At 45.4% G+C, this 26,869-nt stretch overlaps 1 long non-coding RNA gene across 3 annotated transcripts in view; it reads left to right on the plus strand.

Moving 5' to 3' along the window:
* Positions 1-26,869, plus strand: part of LOC114069493 — a 123,639-nt gene that overhangs the window by 78,466 nt on the left and 18,304 nt on the right. For all 3 annotated transcript variants that reach the window (XR_003573789.1, XR_003573790.1, XR_003573788.1), the window contains exon 4: positions 12,585-12,766. This is a non-coding gene — a long non-coding RNA (uncharacterized LOC114069493). The remainder of the gene's footprint in view (positions 1-12,584; positions 12,767-26,869) is intronic.

Genomic DNA, 26,869 nt, shown 5'->3' on the forward strand with positions numbered 1-26,869 from the left:
TTTTTTTTTTTTTTTTTTTTCCTCCATGAGACCCAAAAAACATGAACAAACCTGCATGGATTTTTATAACATGATACTCACATCATGGGATCACAGAATAATTTAAGTTGGAAGGGACTTCACAAAATCTCCAGTCCAACCTCCACCTCAGAGTCGGATCAACTTTCTCTTGTCGTTTACCTGGTAGCATTGCTGGAAATGAAATTTGAGAAGTAGTTGTGACTATTTAGTCGTTGTTGTGACTATTTAGTTGTTGTTGTGGAAGAGTATCTGGCAGAATAAAGGCCACTGGTCCATGCTGTGGAAAGAAAACAATTTCCAAAAGCAGGTGTGTGGTTTTTGGGAGATGGAGGCAAAGGAGGTAAGGGGAAGATCAGACACAGCAAGAATGAGCTGCTTTTAACCGATCATCCTGCATTTATTTTCATCGCCAAGCATGTCTTTAACCAACCTGCATGTGATGTCAGTGTAGTAATCCCTCGCCACATCTTTATAATTAATCCAGGCCTGGACCCTACGCCAGTGCAGGATTTGTGCAGTGGGGTGGCTGCAAACAGAGCTAGAGTTGGTGCAGAACTGGGAGAGTGTGAATGGCGGGAGGACACGTGAGTTCCTCAGTTTCAGCAGAGAGATGTTTTGTACTGGGCTCAGCTGGACTGCACTGGGATTGCTGGAAGTATGAGAGATCTCCTGATAGATCCTCGTCTAGCATAGCATTTCAGTAATCAGCATGAAATTAGGGTGTTGTGCACTGGGGCCTTAAATTTTAGTAACGCTTATTTTTGAAATTCCTCCATGACCTGAAACAACAATAAAAGAATTATGCAGGTTTTATATGTCTTTAAAAAAAAATGGTTTTCCTGACTTCATGTCACTCACACAGTAGACTGACTTCAAAGAGTCTGAATATTCCCATTGAAAACTGGGGACCGTTACTGCTGAATTTAAATGATACTGGAAGTGAAAATAATGTGGCACAAATGTTGGACCTGGAAATAAGTGGAAGGCAGAATTTTTTTGTGTAACTCATGGAGCTAAGGAGGACGGGAGGGAATAATTCCTGGGTACCAGCTGAGACCAGTGGTACCTACCATGGGTAGGTACACTTTTTGAAAGAATGAATTATATGACAAGTCTTAGAAATATCCAGCAAATTCAGAAGAAGAGGAGTTGAGATAAGCCCCTTTGAAAAGCAGGAAGTTGGCACCTCTTAAAAATTAGTCCTTGCTGTGAGCTGCAGGTCTCGGCACTACTTGGCGCTGTGGCTTGTCCAGGGAGTATCTTGACACGAGCTGGGCTTGACCAGGAAATGATTTCCTCTGGATCTCAGTGCTGAGGGGAAGCAGCTTCGCTTCTCTTAGAAGTCACCTCTGGAGAAAGCGTATCACAAACGACTCTGCCCTAGCAGGTTGATAAAAATGTGTCTGGGTGACAGTAAATGTTTTCAGGTTTTCCCTGAGCAGCCTCTGCCTTTGAAGTTCCTGCAGTTCCATTATACGATGTTTGCATGGCTGGGAGAAGGATCTCAAACACATTTACAAGGCAGCTTCTACGTCACTGAAAACGCAGGAGGTGAGATTTGAAATTTTATGTAAAAATGAGGGCTCTGCTCTCAAAACTAGATTTACAAGGTAAAATTCTCATTTATCCCAGTGGGTTTAGTGCATATTTTCCTGTGTAACCTCAGTAATTTCCCAGTTTTAATAAATTATCTATCCCTCCCAATTCAGGCTCAACCTGCAGAAGAATTTTGCTTCTTGTTCTGTTATCCCATCGCTGGAGGGGAAAGCAGGAGAATATATAAAACTCTGATTTATGGCTGAATTGTGGGGGCAATGTAAGGGTTTAATCTTACTAATTATAGTGGTAGCGAGTAAAAATGGGCTGTGAATAAAGGCTTCAGTAAGAAAATATTCTCAACTGGTTTAAGTTTGACCTCTGATGTGTGGAAAAACTGATGGAGGGATGAACAGTGCAGAAGAGATTTCTGGTGTCGAGTATTTCATAGGGAGCAAAAATACACAGACAGGAAAAAAAGAAAAATCTACCTTTTTTTTTTTTTTTATTATTGTTTTTTTAAATTTTTTTCCTTGTCATTGCATCTCTTTGCCAGATCTCTGTTTCAGGGAAATGTGTCCCATTATGCTGTTTCATCTGCAGGACAGTGGGGTTGAGGTTTCAGCGTTGTGTCCTTCAGATCTTCCAGGGGCAGGTGATCACAACAGCTGATCCCCCTGTTATTTGGCTCACAGGTACAACAGGGACACACAGTGGATCGAGGGAATGTTGTTGAAACTGTGTGGAAGCAGGTACCTGTTTCTAAGCGTGCATCTGTAAGAGGTAGACAAGAAAACAATGATGGGTAACGGCAGTGCAGTGTTGTTAACAAGGTGTTCTGCAACTAAAAGGCAAATATATCTCTTCAGACCTCCCCTTCTGCCCTGGAAAACAGCTGCTGCCTTTACACAGAGGGGTGTTGGAGCACAGACAGTTTACAGGAATCATCTGCAACCTCAAAGTAAAAAGTTCAAATGGTGTAGCAGCACTGAGTGGATCAGGTGGGAAACCAGGATTCTGGTGATGCAGAGCCTGCTTTTATCTCGGACAGTCATCCTGTTATTTGAGCACATCAGTTACTTCCTCTGAGCATTACCCTCCTGTTCTCTGCAAACTAAATCTAAAGGTTTCAGTTTGTGACTAAGGAAAAACAGCACAGGGATGTAGGGATGGGAGAGGTGGATTTGGCTCTGTGTTGCTCATCAACATAAAGAGTGGCATGAAAGATCATTCTCAGATACAGCAGGTGCTGAGGAGTCCACCAAATCCATGCAGCTCTCTGAGGTGGGAATAAAACACAAATCCCTCAAATAGCTTTGATTCTAAATAAAAGGAGATTTGCTGGAGGTTTCACAGAATTAAATGAAGGCTTCGCTTTCTCCACCTTTTGTTTGGAGGGAGATTGGGTGCAGCCAGAGCTGTCACGCACGGGAATGCTAAGTGAGAGTTGCAGGTAGGTAGGTGGATAAACAGGGACAAAAGCTGTAATTACTGCCTGCTGTTTGGAAAGCACCCTGGTGCTCTCCAGGCCTCCCAGTGCAGCAGTGAGATGCCAGCCCGCTGCAGAGGAGCCACAGCTGGGTGCCAGCGATTCATATCCATTTTGCGGAGTGGCTCTGAGATCTGCAGATGATAGAGCTGCTAAGTGTTGTTATGAATGATTCAGAGCTTCTGGCTCCTATTTCCGTACGTGGATCATCAGACTGCCTTTCTCTGCCATTTTAAAATTAATTGTCTGAATGACCTGAATGTCTTCGAAGTAGCTTGAATGTGTGTTCAGGCGCTGGCTTGGGAAGTGAAGTCTTTCATCTGTTACACTTAATGTTAATTTTGCTTCTTTAATGGGATTCTCTTTACCCAAATCTACATGATTCAGCTTGCAGTCTGTTGGAGGTTGGTGTTCTCTTCCAGTGGTAGTTTTGCCCGAGCATCTCCCAGTATGTGTTGGGAAACACGTAGGTAGCTGTTTGTGAGCCGTCCCCTTCCACGGGCACAGGAACAATGACGGGTTTGTTCGGTTGTCTCTCGAACAATACTCGGGAAAAGCTCCGTCCCGGCCTGGCAGTCGGTTCTGTTGTTGCACTTTGCTCTTGGTGACATCACTGGTGGCAGCTAAATAAAGTTTATTAATTTGTTAGATGCTCTTTGACCGAGGATGTTGACTTTCCCTGGCAGCCAATCATACGCCGCCGGTTTTCCAGAAGAGGCTGCTAATCTACCATAATATAGTAATTTAGTTACGAGGATTGGAGAGAGTGGAGTGGTGGGTCTGTTTTCGTAGATGGGAGATAAATAAAAGAGAACTGAAAAGCTGGAGAGGGACTTTTGACAAGGGCACGTAGTGAGTGATAGGACAAGGGGGAATGGCTTTGAACTGGCAGAGGACAAGGTTAGATTAGATAGGAGGAAGAAATTCCTTACTTTGAGGGTGGTGAGGCCCTAGCAGAGGTTACTCAGAGAAGCTGTGGCTGCCCCATCCATCCCTGGAAGTGTTCAAGGACAGGCTGGACAGGGCTCTGAGCAGCGTGGTCTAGTGGAAGGCGTCCCTGCCCACAGCAGGGGATTGGAGCTGGATGATCTTTAATTTCCCTTCCAACCCAAACCGCTCTGTGATTCTCTGAATTCCTGTTATTTTCAAGATCTGATTCTGCCCCAGCAGCAGAGAGCTCTGAAATTACAACCCCTCTGCCGTGTCCCAGGTTACTGTGGTGCCTCAGAGGTCCGTCCTAGCGCGGGGAGCAGTACCCCAGAATCATCCTTTCCTGCCTGCAGAGGTCCAGCTCAGACAGATGCCAGCTGGGCATGGCCGGGCCTGTGCCACCGCCCCGGGACACGTGCCCGAGCGCCGAGAGCTCACGTTACTTCCGCAGAAGTGATCCCTTTGGTTTCTTCAGAAGGCTGTTTATATACATGTGGTTGTCTGCTGAGCAGGGGATCAGAGAGGGCAGCGAGGTTAAGGGAAACGCTGGTGCTAATTCTTCCTGCGCTGAGCGTGGCCGCGGAGTTTCCAGATAAGGTGCATCGAATGCAAGCCGTGCTGCAGAGGCCGGAGCAACGTCACCAGTTTCAGCTCTACTCATTAATAGCCACATCCTTGTGATTGTCCTTGGGAACCATCTTCTTTGCAGTCAGCTTTGTCCGTGCAAGGAGGGCTCAGCCCTGGGTGCTGTGCAGAGAAACTGCACTGTCTTCCCCCCAAGATCTTCCATGACCTTGTCTGTCCTCTCTTTCTGAATGCAATAATGAGGCAGTAAATGTGTTATGTGTGGCATTGAGGTGGAGATTTACTGGGAAACATAGGTGAGAAATACAACCCAGAGCGAGTGGTGCACTTTGAACACCTTTCCCTTAACTGTAAGATTATTCCTTCTTCCTCACAAACATCCTTTTATTAACATAAAAGGACGTGGCATGATGAAATCTACTGTCAGCTCTTTAGGTTACTGTATTTGCTTTCAAATGATTCTAAGAGTGAAAATGGATCAACTGCTTTCACTTTGCCCACTGGCAAATTCTTTGTCCAGCTCCGTGCACTGGGCTAGTGCTGCAAAATTTAGTTTGCAAATCTGAGGAAGAAAATTCCTGAACAAAATCTGTAAGGGGCAGCACTCTTACTTGTAGTTTTCCACTTAAATGAAATACATGAAGTTCACACCACAAATCATTATCTGAAAGCTTCTAGTTCTTTTACAGTAGTTTAAAGCAGCATTTGAGAACTGATTTTACTGTAGCTCATCTGACAGAGCTGTGAAGTTCCTGGCTTCCCTTATGCAAGGGAAAACATCCCAAGTAACTGCCTGGAATAAGTCAGATGAATCATGTCATGGAAGTGACAGTGTCTTTTCACTGACTATAAAGGGGTTCCCTGTGACTAACTCAGACATCAGCATCTGTGCTGCAGGTATTTTAAATAGAAGTGAGGTTAATCCCACTCATGAAGTGTTCTCCTTCCTTCCAGTTGGGATACAGCGTATCGGGTGTTTCATTGCCTTAGGAGGAAAATCTGAATCAGAATTCCAAGGATTCTGAGGATTTTTTAATTTATGGGTAATCTGACATTTTTTTTCCCCATGAGGTTTTGCACTGGAGGTTGTAATTACACTGGTTAATGAACTTGTGGTTCTCGCTTCAAAGCAGTCAATGCACATGGTAGGTGGCTGTTGGGAAGAGGTTCAGCATCATTCATGATCAGGGGATGGAGAGGATTTCCACACTGTCCTGTGTGGAAAGGCTGACAGAATGGGGGTTGTTCAGCCTGGAGAAGAGAAGGCTCTGAGGAGATCATCAAGTCCCTTCCAGTACCTGAAGGTACTACAGGAGAGCTGGAGAGGGACTCTTGACTAGGGCAGGTAGTGACAGGACAAAAGGGAATGGCTTTAAATTTGGCAGAGGGTTAGATTAGGTATTGGGGAGAAATTCTTTACTGGGAGGGTGTTGAGGTACTGGAACAGCTTTCCTGGAGGAGTTGTGGCCACCCCATCCCTGGAAGTGTTCAAGGCCAGGTTGGATGGGGCTCTGAGCAACCTAGTCTAGTGGAAGGTGTCCCTGCCCATGGCAGGGGACTGGAACTGGGTGGTCTTCAAGGTTTTTTTCCAACCCAAACCATCCTATGATCCAGTGAAAACCTCTCTTCTAGGACAACCTACATCTGTGCCTTTTGGTATCTCTGGAAACTGAGCTCCAACTGCAGTAATTGCCATAATTTCACCAGACTCCTGCCATCTCTGCTTTGGCATGTCCTTGGAGGAGCAGGAGCTGCGTCCAAATTGCAGGCCCAAGGGGACTTCAGGTGAGGTTGTTGTATCATTATGTTTGGAATTGGATTCTCTTGAGTTGTTTGTCCATTGAGAGTAGAGGCCTCGCTGGAATCTTTCAGCAGGATGCTACATCCACACGGTGGTGTCTGCAAACTCTTCGTTGGCAGGGTCTGCAGACATCAACACAGGAATGTTCCTGGTGTGTTTGGAGGAATATTTACCCCGCAGGTTCATACTGTTTAAACGTGAGAGTGTAAATGCACAAAAAGATCCAGACTGATGGATCAGGAAAGAGCAAAATTCCCAAAGAGCAGTGTAGGATGATGGATGGTGCCACTGCAGGGTTTTCCAGTGCTCCCCCATGAGTGTATTTTGTTCCTTTACTGATGTTGATGGTGATGAGGGCGGTTCATGTCTCTGCTGGTTGATTTGGAGCATCTTTACAGGGCTAAATCCCTACATATAAGGGAAGGAAAGCAATTTAATTTTTTTTTCTTGCTGCAGTGCTGGGGCTGAGCTGTTCTTTCTTGGAAGAAGGAAGACAGTATTTCTTCTTCCATCTGGACAAGAAGCACTCTTTGCCACTGCCCTTGGGGGTCTATCAACAACATCTCTTCCCTTCTCTGGTTCCAGTTGACAGTTATTTTTGCATTGACACGAGTGCCCATTCCAAGGACTGAGTCAGATGTTGAAGTGCTCATAGTAAATCGTTAATCCTCGTCTATTGAAGTTGCACAGGGAGGGAATGCGGGGTGTGATGCCATGACAAGTACCAGCTCTGAGTGCCCACAGTCGTTACACCGGTGCTGAACTGACTTGTTCTTTTTTTGAGGGAATGTTAGCTGGTTAGTTGGAATGTTAGTACATGCTTGTGCTAATGCACTTTCAAAGTGGGTTGAGTTAAATTAAGGAACTGGCAGCAGGAGCAAGCCAGAAGCCTTAAGGAACTGGTGCTGCCAGGCTCTGGCATCCCTGCCAAGGCCAGTGCACCAGGGCACAGCTAGGTGCACTCCAAAACGTGTCCTGCACAAGAGGTGACTTGCCCACGAGGCTGACTCAGTGTCACGGGCTGTTGTGTGTTTGCTTATCTACCGTGGAGGTCTCCGGGACGTGAAGTGCCTGGCACTTTTCGGAGAGGTTACATCTTGGCAGCGGCAAAATGTGGTGCTGAGGGTTGGGTGCATCTTCCCCCTGTGGTTTGGTGGTGCCCTGAATGTGTCCCCTCCCATCAGTTCGTGCCAGTGGTGCATTGGAGAGGTTGTTGGATGGGTTTTGGTCTCTTGGGCTCCCAGGGACGTGCAGAGAGCGGAGCATTGCTTGGCTCAGGGTGGAACTTGGTGTTGTGCCTCCAGAGGGTCAACTCTCCCCCTCTTTTCCTGTTTTCCTCGTGCCTCAGCTACCTCTGGCACACACATTCCAAATAACTCTCCCAAGACGTGAAGTGGTACACCACGGCCACACCAGGATGAGAGCTGGCAGTGCTGGAGCTCAGTTCTCCCCAGCAGTCCTGCTCTCAGCTCCCTGGCTGACATTGCCTTCCCATGCAGGCACGTTTTTCCCTGCCACTGTCCGCCTATCTCAGCTCTTTGGCTCCTGAGATATCATTTTACCTGTACTTTTCCATCCCAGGTGAGGACAAACATGGTGTGATGCAGAGCTAAGAACAAGATGCCAAGAGTTTCAAACGTGCCACCTAGTGGTATGAGCTTGGAGCACTCAAAATAGAGGAAATCCCCCCGAAAATCCACCCTCCTCCAAATACTCGTTATTTCTGAAGTGCTCCTGTGTTTTTGGGCAGAAAATGAGTGTTTACGGCCTCTGCTACCCCGTTGGGTTTTCTGAGTGTTGGGGAACTGAGCTGTTCAAGGATTTCTTAATCAGAAGGAGGGGAACAGGGAGTTTTTTAGTCTGTTATTTAAAGTATATGCTGAGAAGTCTGTAGCTTCATACCAAGAAAACAGAGTTCATGCTGTTACTGCCTCCCGTTGCAGGAGCTGAATCAACTTTGCAAACAAAGTAAATCTTAATTTAAAACACCCTTTATTTGGGGAGGAGGGGAGAGGGAGGTAACAATAATGTGCTTGTCTGTAGCCGTGCAGCAATTCATCAGCAGCGCCCTGTCATGAGATGCCCTGTGTTTGTGGATCTGTACTGGGGCATATTCCACCCCAGCAAATAACCTGAAGTACTTCCAGCTTCCTCCCCGCTAAAGAACAGAGCGCTACAATTGCAAAAGGCTCCAAAAAAAAAAATCTTTCTAAAAACCTACATTCATCACCAAGATAAGAATAGGCCTAACAATGAGGAGTGTTAAAAGGCATGAGGTTTGTACCACAGTTTGGCATGTTGCATGCCGTGAATTACAGCCTGAATTAAATCTGTCTTGGGTGTTTGTCTTTGCTGTTATCTTCAGTGTAGGCTCTGGCACGGAATTAAAGTTGCTCAGGTTGATGTTTATGTGTGCTTGCTGTTCCTGGGATTTTTACCTAGAGGTCATCGTGTCCTTTTTCTCTCATTACCAAGAAACTTGTTTGCTGTTTGCATTGGGTTATGTAATCCATCTGTTGTAGCTACCAGAGTAAGTCAGGAGAGCAGTTCCATCCCTCCTTGTGTGCCCCTCACGTCATCCTTTCCGTGCCCGGGTCAGAATTCAGCCATTCCTCTTTGCTTCTACAGCTCCAGAATTCATTTGGGAATGCAGCTTGTGTGAGGGCCCATGAGATGAAATAAAAGAGATTGCCAACTCTAGGATGAGAAACTTAAAATAATATGGCATATAGGTGCCTGTAGAATGAACAAGAAGAGTTAAACATCTAAGAACCGCCAGTGAGCAAAGTAGGAAGAAAAGAAGCGTGGCAGTATTAAATGCTGTCCTAACTTGGGAGTCTGCTTACACAGCTTGGATAAGGCAGAGAAAGAGGATTAAGAAAAGAAATTGAAACCCAGACTTCCAAATGCCCAGAGAGGACCTTTTCTTGCCGGGTAAGGGTGAAGCTGCTCTCTTGCATATTGTCTCATTCTGAATCTCTGATGTGTTTCGTGAGCAGCGGAGTGTTTCAGAAGTGGGGGTGAGGGGGCACCACTCAGCTTCTGGTAAATGTGTAGTATCAGAATTACAGCCCAGTGCCAGGCTGTGGGGATAGGAGGAGAAAAGAGAATATCTAAGTCTCCTGCCTCCCAGGTAAGAGACTTCACAAAGGGAAGATGCAGAAGGATAAGTAGCATCTCTTTCCCAAAGAAGACTGTGGCCTAGTGCTTTATGCTGGATTGTGGAGCCCTCTGAAAGGCTGGGCAGAGGTATCTACAAGGTTGATCCTATAATAATTTAATCTTAAGCAAGAGGAGGTTTAGTTTGCATCTGGTTTAGTCCTTGAGGTGCCTCTGTGTGGTTAGCACAAAATGGGACACGGCCAAGGGGAAAAAGTCCTGGTGTCATTGATGAAGAGCTGTGCAAAGTGCAGGTACTAATCTAGTGGAGACTGATCTTTTTATTTGGATGCAGACACCTAAATAACACTGAAGTGAGTGGTTTTGTCTCACTGGCTGTGTCTGTACTGGCTGTACCACTCAGGGAGCCACACTGTCCTTCCAGCCCATGTCAGGCATGGATGTGTTCAGGCCAGGCAGGTTCCCTGCACCAACACAGCATGAAGACCACCATGAGATGTTAATTATAATATTCCATTTTTGTTTAATGGGGTTTTTTTGTAGGTTGGTTGGGGTAATTTTTTGTGGTGGTTTTCATTTTAAAGTTCCTGATGCTGCAGTTACCAATTTATTGGTTTTATTCTGAGTACAAGAGCTTGAGTTTTAGGACCTGGTCACATACCCAGCTGTTGATCCTAAGGGCTGAATTTGAGTTTGGTGTGACTTGACTCTCTGGTGGTCCTGGAAAGTGCAGATCTTGCTGGAGCAGTGCCAGGAGCCTGCGTGGGGACATGGGAACCAAACCTGGAATGCTCTTACCTGTGCTGTAGGATCCTCACTCGTTCTGGAGCGATCCATCCCTGCAAAAATGCTGGGCTGTGCTCCTTCCTAACAGTGACCACGGGGAATAATCAGAAAGCTGTGTTATTTATTAGACAGAGTGGACATACCTGGCAGGAAATATTTGTTTGTACTAGTGGGAAGCAGCATTTGACTTTATGACGGCAATGCAGCTCTTTTATTAGTAAAACTTAATGGGTAACAGGATAATTCCGTTGCACCTACTACTATCCTGGCGTGGTTTTGTACAAAATAAGTTTCTTGTTTCCTTGAAGGCCTTACATAAGCCCTAAAACTGGGAATGGATCCAGCGTGTTCGATCACAATAAAGGAACTGCTTCAGAGCAGGCTCTTCTTTGGAAATAGCCGTAAACAGGTTTATATATAGGCACTGCTGTTATACACAAAACTTGCTGAAGAAATGTTTCCCAAGATCTCGTGGTTTTTACTGTATGCCACGGGGACTCTGCTCAGGCTAATCCGTGAGCAGACCTGTTGTAGGGAATTCAAGGCAAGGTTTAAAACCCAAGAACGTCTCTCAAATCCCTGTGTGCTGGAAGGACCGGGTGTTGAATGGCTCTTTGCTGTTAAAAAAAAAAAAAAAAAAAAAAAAAAAAAAAAGAAGGCATTTGATAAAAAGGCTCGGAAACTTGGGCTGGCATCCTACGTATGCAAATGCGGGTGCTGTCCATGTTATATTTGGATTTCAGGGTTTTTCAGATCCATTTCGAGGCGATGGGTAGCAGCCTTATGTGGTTTGATCGCTCGCTTTCATCACCCATGCCCAATTATTATACATGAGATCCATCAGCCCCCTCGCAGCAACAGTTCCTGCAGCTGAGCATCAGCGCGGTTGGGAACAATAAAGGGCTGGTATTTGGGAGTTGCTTTTCCCTTCTAGCTGGGCAGGACCCAAAATTACTCCCTTGCAGAGCTCACCAGTCAGGTTTGTGACTTGAACAGGTACATTTCCGTCTGAGCAGCCTGAGGATGTGGGATCTGGGGAGATTTGTTGCGGATTTGCATTCAGCATCGTTGGTTGTGTGCTCCTGTGGAGTTTCGGATAGGTGCAGGACAGAACATGGAAAGACTCCTGCCTTTGTGTGATTGATTTTTGAGGATAATTTGCCATTTTGTTCCTTGCCTCCTTCCTAACGAGCTGAATTGTTAAAATATGTTAATGTAAGGAGACACACGAGAAAGGGTGAAGCAATCTACTGACACGTTGGATAATTAGATCATCTCCTGCGCAGGAAAAAAAGTCAAGTACGAAACAGGAACAAGAAGCGCCTCCCTCCCCCCCCTGTAGAGGCACCAGGTCTGGCTCTTTCTGCATGCAGAAGCAGGTTAGACAATTAGATCTTTGGTATTAATTAATTTTTCTGAAATTCCTGAAGATGCAGAGCGTCGTATATTGTAACTGTCTTGTATTTGTCGGTTATTTTTTGGGAGAAGTTGGGAGCCTTGTTTTCGCAGGGCTGAATTCGTGAGCTGCGTAATCTGTGATGAAACAAAAAAAATGTCTGTTAGTGGACTGAGTTTGTGAATGCTGTAGTGGTTAATCAGGTCTTCCCAGGAAAACAGTTGTGAGTTTTTGTCCTGAATAGGCATTAGCTCAAGGGAATTCTGTAAAGAGGCGCGGGACATTGTGGGCTGCTTTTCTGCTAGGGTTTGGTGCTTTGGCAAAGCAGTGCTTCGTTTTTCTTACAAGATTTATTTGTTTGAAATAATAATTGGCTAATAATCACTAAGATCTCAGCCCGGTGTGAAGAAATGCCTGCAGGGTGGCTGTGACAGTACTCCGCCTTTGCTCACGGGAGTAAGCCCTCTTTGTGGGTTAAGTTTACTTGTTTGATAAACATAACACTTTGCTTTTGTTCTCTTAATCACTTCCTTCGAAGAGTTAACTTCCTAAGCAGCCACAGATTAGTTCTCTCAGTTGTTTTAATTATTTTTCTTGTCACGCACAGTGAAGGTCTCGTGTTTGTGAAATGTCTTCTTTTATTTTTGTCCCCCCCTTCCATGGCAGCCTCGGTGACGCTGGCACCGAGAACCCAGCTGAAACACACTCCCCCTGCGCTCCTGGCATTTATTTTTTACCCTTATTTTAAACCAAATCTCACTTTTTTTTTTTGAATGGGAGCGCTGCAGAACGTAACACTTTCCTCTCAGGGTGACCCAAGTGCTCCAGAATGTTGTATTCCCGTAAGGGGTACGCGAGAGGCTGGAGCGGAGGCTTCCACGTGCTTGCTGCTGAGTAATTTCCTTTTGTATTGCTGACAGGTGACTCAAGGCAGGAGGGAGCAGATGGCAGCGTCGTTAGCTGGTGGCCACAGCCTTCCCAGATGAGTTTTGGAATTTCCATCAAAGTCGGGATTAGGCTCAGGATATGCCGGTGGCACAGAGCACGCCGGGGGAGCGTGGAAGAAGAGGAAATCATTCATAGCGACTCATCTCGTGGTTGGGTGAGTCAGGGGTCTGCTGTTGGTGGTCAGAAAGGCACGTGGCTGACGACACCGTCTTTGTGTGCTCTGCAGGATGCAAACTGTCTCCAAAAATTAATTCTCCCTGCTTGATTTGTCCAGTAAGTTATTTCCAGAAAGTAGTTACTGTATTTTCTGGAATGACTATTGTGAAATTCTTTCTCTCTCCTTTTTTTTTTTTTTTTTTTTTTTTAAATACAGTGGGCAAGTGTTCAGCTGGTGATTTATCAACAAAGTATTTTACAGGATCATAGTTAAAAAGCTCATCTTAAAAAAAAAAAAAGGAAAATCATACCCTGTGCAATAGGGAAAGTAAAAGCATCTCAGTTTCCAAGTGATGAAGGAATAACCGAAAGAGCTAGTTCTTGGAATAGTAGCTCCATTGGCACTGGTTGGTGATTTCCTGTGCATTTGCTGCAAGAATCGCTCTGTGATGTGAGTAGGTGGTACTAAAGGGTTATTACGAAACCAGTTTCCAACCAGACGTTTTGAGTCATGGATGGGGAACAGGGATAGCAGCTTCGGAGCTCTCTCTTTGTTCGAGCAGTGCTCCTGAAACGCACACGCAGGGATAATCTTGTGCTTGCACGGGAGCAAGGCAGACCAGGGATGGGGTCTGGGATCACGTGAAGCGCGCTCCTTCGTGCCTCTCCATCCCGGGGATGGGAGGTGGGAAACGTGGGCTGCGAGCCGGCAGCAGCGTGCAAGGTGCACGCGGAGCAGTTTCCCCCCCGACTGTCTTTCAATTTGTAAGTATTTTCTCATGGCTTTTCCCAGACGTGGGAGACAAAATGGAGTTGCGTCAGGACGGATGCCTGTGCCAGAATGAGGTGGTGGTTTGGAGTGCCTTGGTTCTGTTCTGGAAGCAGATGGGGGCTGCCACTGGCAGGAGGCAGTTGGCTTCTCCATCAGGAAAAAAAAAAAAAAAAAAAGGGGGTGTTTAAGGGAATTGGTCTGGCTCCTAAACCGAAGGAATTGTTGACCCACTGACTCAGTTCTGAAGCATTAGGGAAGCAGTCTTCCTGTGGTTTCTTTTGTTGGTGGCAGATTCAGAGCCCGGCTGTGAGCTTTCGGGTGTGAGGAGCAGAGGAGGGACAGTTCTGGTACCTGCTGCTGTGGGATTATTTGGTGCCAGGGAGGAGTGGAGGTGCTGACGGCTGAGCAACACCTGAACTTTATTTCTGACGCTTCTCCTGGTAATGCCTTGGTAAGTTTATGTGCTTATTTCCAGTGCTTAGATGGTATCTTGCTAAATGTGATGGAGGGAAAGCTCTTCAGCAGCTCTTGGAAGAGGTGTGTTCATTTTTTTTCACTGGAGCAGCTTTTACAGAAAGCAGTGGCTGCCCAACCACAGTTGAGGAGTCTGTAAATAAGGGGGAAACTTTCTGCATCAAAGCGACAGAAACAATCAGAAACTGCTGTTTCCTCCCACCTTTAACCTACAGACCTCTGCTGACATTGATACTGAGCAAAGGGGACGGGCCGGTGCATCACCCTGGACTCACAGCTGAGCTGTAATTTCCCTTTTACACTGAACCAACAAGGCTTCAGTCTTCTTGAATTTCACAGGAAAATCAGATGTTCATCCCTGGAATTAAATCTAATGATACTTTTCCTAAGATAATGCCTAGAATAGAAACGATGTTATTTTTAAGTGGCTCTGCAAATGCCAAGAAAAAAAAGATATCAATTAGTGGTTTCTCAGAGAAACCCCTAAGCCTTTAACATCCTATTGGCTGGAAGGAATCATGTTGGCTGACAGAGCTGGGTCTGGAAGTCTTGGTCCCTGAATCTGCTGTCGATTCTGTCACTGGAGTTGGGAGGAATTTTTTGGAGGGGGAGCTTCTTGGGCAAGTCATTATTTATTTTTAGTTGTCAATGGAATGAGGGGAGTGATATTTTAACTTCCCTTCCGAGCTTTACCAGCACTATTACTGTGTTTTCCCTTTAGAGGAGAGGCTGACAGGGGATATTGTAGCTCTTGGGTTTCCAGAACATTGTTTGGAATGCACAGATTATTAGAATATGGGGAAAGCGGAATAGTGATTGTTGAATTTATTGTGCTCTGTGCATGGGTTCTCCAAACACCAGCGGTAGGAATTGCTGGTGCTGTGTCCTGAGCATCCTCCATGAAGGGAAGAATCCACTGCTGCTGTTGCTCCCTGGGTGGGTGACACCGGGGTGTCTTCCCTTCCCAAACTCATTTCGGGTGCCAGCTGTAGTGGGGCACCCATGGATATTTTTTCCCCTGTTTTCCAAAACAGGAGCAGAGGAGGCCGTTCACCACACACCCCTGTGCAATGGCAAATAAACCCAATGGTTTAATTAAAAAAAAAAAAAAAAAAAAAAAAAAGGAAGGTTTAGCATTGTACTGGGTTTCCTTTCCTTTCCTTAAGTGCTTCCTTTGGATCTTGGGAGAAGAGCTCAGGAGCAGGGAGCAGTTGTACCAAAAGGCGTGGGAGGCCGGGTCAGGGAAGAGTCACTTGGTTGTTATGTGGGTGTGAAAAGCCTCTGAAAAGGAAAGGGTGGAGGAAAATACTTTACTTGAATTAAACAAATAGAGGAGAACGTTATATGAATTGCATATTCAGAGATAGATTTTTGCCAAGTATTTTTGTGAATTAACTGCATATCTCCTGAAAATCATTTATTTAACCGTAACCTTATCAGAATGTTCTCAGGAGGGAATTTTTTTTTCTTTAAGCCAAAAAAAAAAAAAAAATTCATTGTTTTCTTATCACTTCAGATGAAAAGAAAGGAAGTTGCAAATTTTTATTGCCTCTAAATTGTTAACTGTTAAACCTGTATTGGAGCAGTGGATCAGATTTCCTCAGGCTCACAGTGGAGCAGTTTCATTTGCTGAGAAATCCCAAGCAGGCCCTGTTGGAGGAGAAGGAGTCTTAGATCTTCACCTCCTTGTTGTGTATCCACCTGTGGGACAGGAAAACTGCTGCTCTTGAAAATCACCTATTTTGGGGAACAGACTGTTGCCAGTGATGCAATGCACAGGAGTGGTTGCGCCCAAAATAATTGAAAAAATCATAGTTTGAAACCTGATTTTGTTTTTTTGCGTAGAATCGTAGAATATGGAAAAGTACGCAGTGTCTCCATTTATTTGTTTTTAAAATAGCACCTACTGTTATTGAACTAGACTAAATTATATGTTGTGAAGGTGACATTTTCCCATGGCTTTTGTTCTTATCTTGAGCCAAAAAAAAAAAGAGGCAGCACGTGGAGGCAGTTTAAACATGGTTTTGTTGCAGAAGCAGAGTATTGCTTATTACATCAGTTAGTGAAAGTCTTGATTTTTTTTTAAATGAAGCAAACGAACAAAAAACAATAACAAAAGGTCTTTATTATAAATAGCAGCTTTTGAAACACAAGCCACAAATTTCACGTGAGGAAAAACTTAACACAGTCCAAAATTGGATGCACAGGTTTGTTGTGTGATGTCTCCTACTAAACCAACCCAGTGCTTGACGTTTTGGGTCTGAGCAGTGTTTTGATAGCGCTGATTTGTACTGATATCCGAGGGATTCCCTGGTGGAAGTTCACAGGCAGTTGTTTGTTTTGTAAATCTTTTCAGGTTTATTTTTTTATGGCCCCTAGCTATCCGAGCGCGGAGCTTGCAGCCGAAGTTTGCGTGGGAAACGGTGAGCTCAGAATTGGACCTGGAAGAAAAGGAGCGGAGTGGTAATCAGGGAATCCCAGTGTGGTTTGGGCTGGAAGGGACCTTAAAGCCCATCCAGTTCCAACGCCTTGCCATGGGCAGGGACATCTTCCACCAGAGCAGGTTGCTCAGAGCTCCATCCAACCTTGAGCTCTTGCAGGGATAGGGCATCCAGAACAGGATATATGTCTGCTGCCAAACTGGGACACCTCTAGGCAGTGCTGCCCATTCCATACTGGGACTTCAAGGATTCCCTGATGCAGTAAAGGGACATCAGCAGGCAGTTTTCACTTCTAACCAAGTTTGGGCACCTGAGTTGTGTCTTTAAGAACCCAGGCGGCTGCAGAAATTCCCCGTATGACCTGTTATTACAGGCTCAGGTGAGAGTGTATGTGCAGCTCTATTGCCAAAATATGAGGTTGGCAGAAGTGAGTCATAAACTGGGAAGATCTCAGCTTTGCTCTTTGATTTGCTTTTATCCACCAAATACGAAAATACTTCCAAGAATACGGGTAGGAATATGCTGCTCTCCTGTTAGGGCAGAGCTCTCACTGGCTCTTAGGTGTGTTTGCATAACTCATAGGATGTATTTTTGAAGATTTGGTATAAAAGGAGCTGTGTATACATTTGATCTCATCATCTTCAGTGCAGTAGGCACGAGCAGTTCCTGGAGAAGGGACCAGAATATAGGGCTCTACCCCATCTCCTGGGAGTCTCTTTCCCATGGAGTCATACTTGCCCTCCAGGGCTTTCTCATTATGGCTTTGTGAGTTTTGAATTCCTCTGTGAGCTGGCCCAGCTCCAGGGGGAGGGCAGAAAGCAGCCTCAGCCCATGCTCTGCTTCAGGTCTCCTGGTTCAAGGACTTTGTAGGAGGTGGGATCTGCAGGAGGAAAAGTGCCCAGCCCTGGGAAAAATGCCCAGCTTCCCAGGTGAGCTCTTACCCACTGGGTTACCGTTTAAAGGTGACAGTATTGTCTTTTGTGGACATGGTTTTAGGTTGCAGTGGTTGTTGGATGTCATTTTACCGTTGATATTTTAGTGTGAGCAGAGTGTACCTGCTCTGCAGGTTTCACATGTGGTTTCAGGGTCATCATCTTCCTTGGTCACCGCTGATAAACCACGTGGCCTTGGAGTGAGTCAGCTCAGTTTTGCTGATCTGGTTTGCAAAAGGAGATTTTTTTTCTTTTCTGTTTCTTTTCTTTTGAGAGGTGAGAACTGCTCCATCTCATGGCTTGGCTGCTAGTGCTGATGGGGAGGTAGCAGGAACTCATGGCCAGAAGCGAGGGAGGAGGTGAGACTGTCACTTGCAGTGACACCTGCGTGGAGTTCAGTTCAGCCTGTTCAGGAAACCTCACCTCCCCTGTCTCTTCATCACAGTGGAGCTCAAGGAAGAGCTAATTTAACCTTGCTCTCCAAAACAAGCAGTCTGTTGATTTTTAAGTCTTTCCTGTTTTCCTTTGGTGTCTGGATTTTCGTACATGGGTAGTCCATGCACTTCTTTTTATTTCTGTTTTCTGTCCAGAGTCAAAGTACTAAAGAACAGGGTCAGTAACATCATGTGGGAGCAAAGAGGAGTTCATCTCTTACTAAAGTTTCCAGTCATAGATCATAGAATACCAGAATGGTTTGGACTGGGAGGACTTTAAAGACCATCTAATTCCAATCCCCCTTGCCGTGGGCAGGGACACCTCCCACTAGACCAGGTTGCTCAGAGCCCCATCCAACCTGGCCTTGAACACTTCCAGGGATGGGGCAGGCACAGTTTCTCTGGGCAACCTGTGCCAGGACCTCACCACCCTCACAATCAAAAATTTCTTCCTAATGTCCTGTCTAAACCTTGAATCTTACTGATGTAAATAAATGGTAGAGAAATAAACTTTATAGAGCCTGATAGGCTCGTGGCGTTTACCAAACTGTCACTTTTCCAGACAGCACCACAAACTGTTCTTCTGCTCATACTTTCCCCCAAATTTGCCTTTGTTTACAATCCCGCAAATCACACATGATCAGACTCAGGGCAGAATTTTCATTGCCCAGGGGGGAAAAAAAAGGGCAAAACCACACCCAAACCCATTTCCCTGCAGCAGGTTTCAGGGCAGTGATGCTTCGGGCAGTCAGCTTCCAGCAGGCACAGGACAGTTACACACGTTGCAGAGGATTATCTTCCTGCATGCCTCTGCTTCTTTACTCCCCTGCTTTGGAGTTTTTTCTCTTCTTTTGCATTTTTCCCTCAATCTTTATGTTCCAACTTCTTATTGTTACAGTCCACTTTTTCTCAGTCAGCATGCTTTAAACATCAGAGGTGTGCTCGTCCCTCTGCGCTTTCTTCCCTCCGCGTGTGTGCTTACCTAACAACTTGAAAATAGCAAACAAAGCACGTGATCTGAGGAACAATCTGGTATTTTGCCCTAAGGGGAGATTTTCTCAGCACGCAAATCAGGAGTAAATAGTCAAAAGTGCCGTATAATATAGATCCAGCCACCCCAGCGCTCGCTCGCACGTATGAGCGAGGTTATTTGCCTGCATAAATTGACAGAGTTGAACTCTGCGTTATCAAATCCACTGTCAAGAGTTCACCCCGGGCATTTTGCAGGAAAGATGATGATTGTCTCTTTAATTACTTAAATTCTGTTTTGCCTGTTTTAGGAGAGCTCCCCCACAACCCTGTCATTATTATACTGCACGGCTGCCAGCCACATCAGGCTCTCTGCTGGCACCACTGGCTGCAACACCCAGCTACAAGGGCCTGCTTTTAATGGAACACTTTGATTGCCACACACTAATCAGATGATTGAGTTGCTGCAGAAGTTGGCCAGGCCTCTGTTTAAGAGCTCCTACGGAATTACAGAATCAGAGATGTTAGAGATGGAAAGTGCATTAGATCATCCAGACCATCGTCTTGCCAGTACATGTTTTCTGCTGCGTAGTTTTGGGTGGTTTTATTCTCCCTGCAGTTTATGGCTAGAGATAACTCTAAGAACTTGGCCTTCCACTTTGATCTTCTGGAATCTTTTCCACAAAGTTTGATGGCGAGGTTTTTCTTTGCCTAATATTTGCCCTAGATTTTTTCCATTTCTTTATTTCACCGGGTTTTCTCAAGTCCACATTCTCATCTCTCTCTAATTCTCTGTGTGGTGTTAACAGCCCGTAAATATGAGTGGAATAGTATTATGTGCTCTTGAATATTAAATGTATCACTTATCTTAAGTGCTTCATGTTCAGTTTTTCGGGATTTGGGAAAATTCTACTGATTGAAGATGGGTTTTAAACTGAACTGCTAATAGTATAATTTCTCAGACGCCTATTTTATTGTAGTGTAAGAGTTGTCTGTTCTGGTGTCATCTGAGAAATCGTTGAAAATTACCTGAAAAGGCCAATTTGAATTGGAAATGAAAATGTTTTTATGTGGAGGAGATAGAATTTAAGTGATTTTCAGCTCTGTTGCGGCATTTTAAACTGCGGGGAAGCGCGTGCAGGCGAGTCTGCAGAGGGCATTACAGGGACACTGAAAAAAATCAGTGTTCTATTAGTGACAGAAGTAGTGGAAGTTGCAGTGTAGTTACTGGAGTCTTCCCCACCTCCCATCCCAGCTTTCCATTCACATTCTCCACTCCGTAACTATTGTTTCTTTTTATAGTTTTATTTGTTTCTGTGGGATTTGGGGTTTGTTTGTTGTTTCTTCCTCAGGGCTCAGTCTTCACTACCAGAAGCTTCTGGTGCCCGAGCGGGGCTGTCTCAAAAGTCTTGGCCCGTAAAAACTGGATCAGTATCCCCTCCAGACACACACTCAGGGGCTATAAAAAGGACAAAGGAGCTTTTTTTTTTCCCTTTTTGTTTTCTTTTTGCTGTCACCCCATGAGAGAGAGGCCGGGTGGTTGGTGTGAGCTGGTGCATTGCCACGCTGAGCCAGTCCCTTCAGAGCTGCCCTCTGGTCACAATCCAGCACCTTTCCCCCAGCTCTCCACTGGGTTCTGGAAGGATTACCTCTGTTCTTCCTTTCAGAGTATCCCAGAGGATGATGGGCTTGGGTCGGAAGCCTCCAAACCCAGGATTTTTTGCAGGGTGGGTATGTGTTGGGCGCCTGCTGGAGACACAACACGCCTGGATCTGGGAGGGAGGCAGCACCTGCTCTGCCCAATCCCTCTCCCAACCATCCACCCTCCCTGTGTTGGGAGAAAGCATTTGGCTCGTCCAGAAGGGATGGCAGGAGAGGATTAGCAGAGATTTGGCGTGGAGAGCTTGTCCTCATGGACACGGGGAACACGGAGCAGTAAGCTGTCCTTCCCTTCAGACTTTGGGAAGCCAGGGTAGGGATGTTGATAAGAGAGGCGAGGACGGGCAGATCATGGGGAGGCAAAGTTACTCTTGGTGAGTGGATTTGAGGGTGTTTGAAGCTCAGCTTGTGTAACCAAACGGGGAGATGAATGAGAAACGTGTAAATAAATGGGTGGGTTACGGAGTGAGTAAGGGAAAGTGTGAGTGGGCGGGTAATTAGACTGGCAAGTGAGAGAGGAGGTAGGAGGGGGTGAGTACATGGGTAGGTATGTAGTGAAAAGTTGGAGTAGCGCTGCGGGCCGGCTCTCTGAGGGTACCTGAAAGACTGGGAACAGCCACCCTCCTCGAGACATGCGGAGGGAGGAACAGACAGTGCTGCCACAGGGGCTGTGGGGTGTGCAGGTGGGCACACAGACCCTCCCCACTCTTGGTTTGGAGCTGGTTTGGGTGGCACGTGGTTTATTCTGCCTGAACTTCACTGTGTCTGGGCATGCAGCAAACAGTAGTCCTCCCCTTGGTCAGCTGGCTGCATGTGCCAAGACCATGATTATTATTATTTGCAGGTTTTTTTGGCTCAAAGTCACAGAGAAGGCAGGTGAAGCACAGCAGAGGCTTTTAGTCTGTCTGGATCATTGCACTTTGTAGTGGGCATTCCCAGGAGCTGAAATGACCCAAGAGCTGCAGGAGGAAAGAGTTACCTGACAAACAGAAGGACTGAAGATGAGGGATCTGCTGGAATTACAAACCTGCAATGCATCAGCATAAAGACATGTCCCAAACTTGAAGCTCCTTTCATTTCAGTGAATGAGATGGGAAGGTAAATTAACTTTAAATCATTATGAGGCCCTGACTGACGAGGCTTTTATTAGGAACTTTTACTATAACTGCTGTAAAGGCTGGACATAGTTCACCATGACTAATCCAAACCTGTTTGTAATTAGTAGGGCAGAGTTACAGCGCCAGCTGTGACCTCTCTGTAGCCAGGTAAAGTCAGGCTGATGTTTAAGGTAAGGGCTCAGCTCTCCTATTAAGTTATATTAAGTTGTGCATAGTACATTTTCAATGTTCATTGTAATAGAGCGGGTCCTTTTGAAGCCCAAAGAGAGGTGAATGGCTGCAGGAAATGATAGGCCTTACCTTAGCTGCCAGAAAGATGTTTATTTACTAAGGAATAACTTTACATGAAGTGTTGTTCTGGAAAGTCCTATTAGAGACCAATCCCTGCATTTTTTCATCGCCACCCTCACAATAAAGTATTTCTTCCTGAAATACACTTAATCATCGTTGAGTTTAAAGCTATTCCTCTCTGTCCTGTCATTCCATGCCTTTGTCCAAAGTCCTTCTCCAGCTCTCTTGGAGCCCCTTTAGGCTCTAAGGTCTCCCCAGAGCCTTCTCTTCCCCAGGCTGAACACCCCCAGCTCTCTTGGCCTTTCCCCATAGAAGAGGTGCTCCAGCCCTCGGAGCATCTTTGCGAAATCTTCCTCATCTTGGACGTGGTCACCTGTTGCAAACCAAATTTCCCATAAAGCTTGGAACTGCAGCAAAGCCAGCTCGTGCAGTAGTCAGTGTTTACTCTTTTTTTTTTAATCCAAGGCAAATCCAGAAACAATTTGCTGTTTCATACCATTAAAACGGAGCAAACCTCTTGCTGATGTTCAAATGCCACAGTGACTGTGCCCAGCAAAATCCAGAGGAACGTGTGGGTATGTTTTAATACAAACCTGTTGGGTTGTAGATCTGTCAGAGAGCCCCAGATTTGCATTCCTTACATAAGCAGGGATCCTGGTAGTGTTTACACGTGCTTTGCCCATGCTTTGGGAGCTGCAGGAGTTGTGGCTGCTGTGTCAAAAACTCTGCTCTCAGTTGCCATCTGTGGGTTTGCAGGGACGGGGGTGAAATCTTTACAGTTGCAATCCTAACTAGAAGTTTGTTTACTCTTACTCTTCATACTAAAACTTATCACAACAGTGATGAGAGCAACGTGAGAGCTCCATGGAAGCGTGGACAGATTCTGAGAGTGCACAGGAATGAAAACCTTGAAGTTTCCATCTGGGTAATTAATAGTTTGTTTGTGTCGGTGACACAGTTGCGCAGCGTTTGCAGTGAGTTTGCTCCATCTTTGGCCATTTTTTTTCCATATGGGTGTGTGCTTCCTTTTCATTAGGTTGTTTTTCTTTCCTTTTTTCCCTCCACCCCCCCCCGCCACTCCTTTCATGTTAAGAATAAGAAATGAGCTTCTCGCTGAGCAGAAAAAAAAAAAAGAAAATTTATTAAACATTTCAATTCTGATCCCTCTAATCCTTTATTACCTGTAGGGGCAGGTGCAGGAAGCTACTACAGGAGTGGAGGTTACTAACTTTCTCAGGGGTTGGGATTGCACAAGAGAGCAGTTTATTTTATATGCTGTGGTGAAAGTTTTGAACAACATGATTAAAGACGTGTTGATGAGAAATGCATCCCTTTGACTTGGCTTGTTTCACTTAATTCTGCCCCAGAGAGCTCTGAACCCTTCAGCTCCTGTTTTAAAACACAACATTGATATAGGCTGGCTGAAGGCACAGAATTATAGAATGGTCTGGGTTGGAAGGGACCCAAATATCTTCCAGTCCCAACCCCCTGCCGGGGGCAGGGACACCTTCCACTAGCCCAGGTTGCTCTGAGCCCCATCCACCCTGGCCTTGGACACTTCCAGGGATGGGGCAGCCCCAGCTTCTCTGGGCAACCTGTGCCAGGGCCTCACCACCCTTAGAGTAAAGAATTTCTTCCTAATATCTCATCTTAATTCTACCCTCCTTCAACTTAAGGCCATTCCCCCTTGTCCTGTCATTCCAGGCCCTTTGTCCAAAGTCCTCCTCCAGCTCTCTTGGAACCCCTTTTAAGTACTGGAAGGCTGTTAAAAGGTCTGCCTCAAGTCTGTACATATTATCTTGTTTCCTGCTGTTACAAAACAGGTTTTATTTCTGGAGATACCATCTTCTAATACTTCCAATACCCAGAGGTTGTCTGTTTGTTGCTCAAGAGAAAGTGAAGGGAACCACCCCCTTGATCTCAGTAAACCAGAAAGCAGCAGCTCATGACTGTATTGGCTTTGTAATGCTGAGGTAGTGACTGTAGGAAAACAACCAGACAGCTTCAAGAAGTAAGATTTTTTTTTTTTTTTTTTATGTATGGTTTTGGGTTTGGGGTTATTTTTATTTTTAAACATGATGAAGCCATTTAAAATGTTGCAAGGGGGTAGGGCAAGGAAGGTGTTAAAAAATACATCACCCATCCCTTGTGATTCCGTGGTTTTGTCTGAATATTTTTTTATTTATTCCCTACAGTCAGCCGTGCATTTCAGTTGTGATCGTTGCCCTAAGACCGGGGCTGCTTCCAAGATGTCTCATTTGCCTAATACTAAAAATATGTGTGTGTAATAACATTTTTCTAATGGTTCCAGTCTGGAAGATGCGTCACGCACCTTGGTATTAAAATTCACAGCACCCTTTTTACATATTACTGTCCTTTGTGGTGGAGGCTATGCATGGACTTCCTGATTTGCACTTCTGGTCTGAAAAGTAGTTCAAAGCTATTTACCACCAGAAGTAAGTTTTCACTGTCTGTCTTACTCAGTCTGGTAGAACCAGTATATTTGTGAGAGGCAATTTGTCTGCTTAAAAAAGTTATGGTTCATTTACTGGAAAAAAATGCTGAGGAACTGACACAGAGTGAGGGGTCTGAAGACCACCTTCCTCCTGTCCTTCTGGAGATGTCTGGAAGCTTTAAGATTTTTGGTCTAAAATAAATGTGCAGAACAAATCATAGTGATACCACAGGTGTGAATTCCTGTCAGAAGTTGTGTTTTAGCAAGGCTACATTCTTCCTTGAATTGAAGTAATAAAATGGTGTTGAAGAAAAGAGACAGTGAAATGTTGGGTTTACAGTATACAGGAGCTGCTTGTGACTAATAAATCTCCTTTTTTAAGTGTATAACCATCCTTTAAAAAACATGATCTTCAACGTGCCAGACAGCAGACAGTACCTGTGTGCTCAGTTCCAGCTTGTGGTGACATCTTCTGGATGCTGAGCGTTGGGGAAATTTCACCTACTATTTGAGTAGCTGATTAAAAGTTGAGTTTTTCCCTGGCGTGATCCATGGTCAGTGGTGTAGTAATAGGACAAACCAGTCCAAATCTGCTGTCTCCCAGGCTTGTTTTCTAAAATCTTTGCTTTCCAAACTGCTTTCAAAACATAACGCTGCGAATTTGAACACTCTTTGCAAATTTGACCTGTATTTATGTCGGCGTGTTTGGAAGAGGCCCATCAGATGATTTCCATATTGTTTTCAGTGTGTCTCCAGTCTATTATTCTGAGAAAATTTGATGCATCTGCAGCGTGCACGATCAGCCTTTCTGATATGCAGATGCAGAGCCTCGCCTATCTCGTGGAATCAGTGTAGCAACCGCTCTTACAAACGCCGTGACAATGTACAACCTCCTATCTGAGAACCAGATCAGACTGAAGTTGGGACTCGGTCCAAAAAAGCAAAATACTGCAATCAATCTACTTACTGTGTCAGCACTCAGCTTCGTTTCTGTTCTGTGCACTGCAGGGAAAGGAAGTGGGAGATGCGCGGCAGCATCCAGAGCGGATTCCTGAGTCACGGAGGATGGCGGAGATGGGTGCTGGTGATAGGAGGTGCTTGGAGGTTCCCCATTTTTGCAGACGCTCTGTGGCACGAGGGATGTTGCAGGCGATGTTCTGAGCCCGGGTGACACTCAGGAAGTCACTGCATGACACTAAGGATGCCACGTGACTTCCCTGTTTACGCTCAGCCCTTGTCTGTGAAGTGGCAGTGACAGAGGGATGGGATTGTGCCACATCATCCTTCCTTGGCCCACGGTCCTCGGCCTCTAGAGTCACAGCCCCTGGTACCAGCGGGGATTTGTGGACTCAGGCCCTTGGTAAACCATCCTTTAACTGCTGATGTGTTCAAATTGAGGCAACTTCTTGCCTAAGACCTTGCATTTCCTTCCCTTCCGTCGGCCCCACCGCTGTTCCGGGCTGTGGGCTGGCACCGCTCCTCGTCCGGCGGGCAGGTGGGCTTCCTGCTGCCAAACCACCTGCTGCACGGCTCACCCTCCTCCATTCCTGCGTGCTTCCCACTTAACCCCCCCCTCATTTCTCTCACTCCCTTCTGTCCTAAAAATACGCTCCATATTGGGGAAATCACTCACCCAAACTCCCATGTGCCCGACGCTGCTCAGATGGCTCGGGAGCGTGGTGTGCCCTGCACAGCAGCAGGGTCACTGCGGGGTTATAACACTAAACCTTTCGAAAGTAATCACACTTAGGAGTGATTTAAGCGCTCGAGATTCTGGGTGAAAGCCAGTTGCCAAGGTTTAATCTGCGCCCTAAAGCTCTGCTGGTAAATCTGATCTGGCAGGCCTGGGGAAGAGACACTGATAGCAAAGTACCTTCCCTGATAAAGAGCAGTGAGACCTTCAGTGTCCACAGCATAACTAAAAAAAAACATTTTAAAGGGTTTGTAAAATTATTGCAGCAGAATGCATGGATGAGGTTTGGCTCTGATATAATTTTTTTTTTTTTAATAGTAAACTGGTATACAAAGGAACTTAATGTATTTGTGCAGCTCAGACTCTGTGCAGAAGAAAATCATTAGACCCAAAGCCAGTAACTTCTCATGAATGTGATTACAGCTTATTGGTTGCGCTTCCCATATAAGTTTGAGTGTCATGAATACTTTTATTTACCCATTAAGCTGCTTTTTCTTTGTAAATTAGAATTTTTGGTTATGTTTTGCCATAGCTAACTAGTGAGTACCGAGTTGTTCTTCTAGGGAAGTGGGGGATAATAGGTATTTTGAGCCAAAATGCTACGCCACCTAAGAAAATAGGGTTTCTGTTCTTAATTGCCAGTTTCTTTCTGTCTTTTATCGTGTCTTGCTTTTAAAAAAAAAAATCAACAAGCCCATTGTGATGCTTTTGATTGGGCTTCAACAGAGATAATAAAAGTGTAGTGTCCCTTTGTGAAAGGAGTTTTTAATTATTGTTAATTGTACTTGCCAGCTTCATTTCTGAAGGGAAGCGGAGGTGACCTCATCCTGAAAGTTGTCAGTCTCACGCTGGTGTCATTCACC

Source organism: Empidonax traillii, unplaced genomic scaffold, assembly GCF_003031625.1.
Source record: "Empidonax traillii isolate 1590-97213 ecotype Southwest subspecies unplaced genomic scaffold, ASM303162v1 scaffold1275:size218915, whole genome shotgun sequence".
NCBI classification, from domain to species: Eukaryota; Metazoa; Chordata; class Aves; order Passeriformes; family Tyrannidae; genus Empidonax; species Empidonax traillii.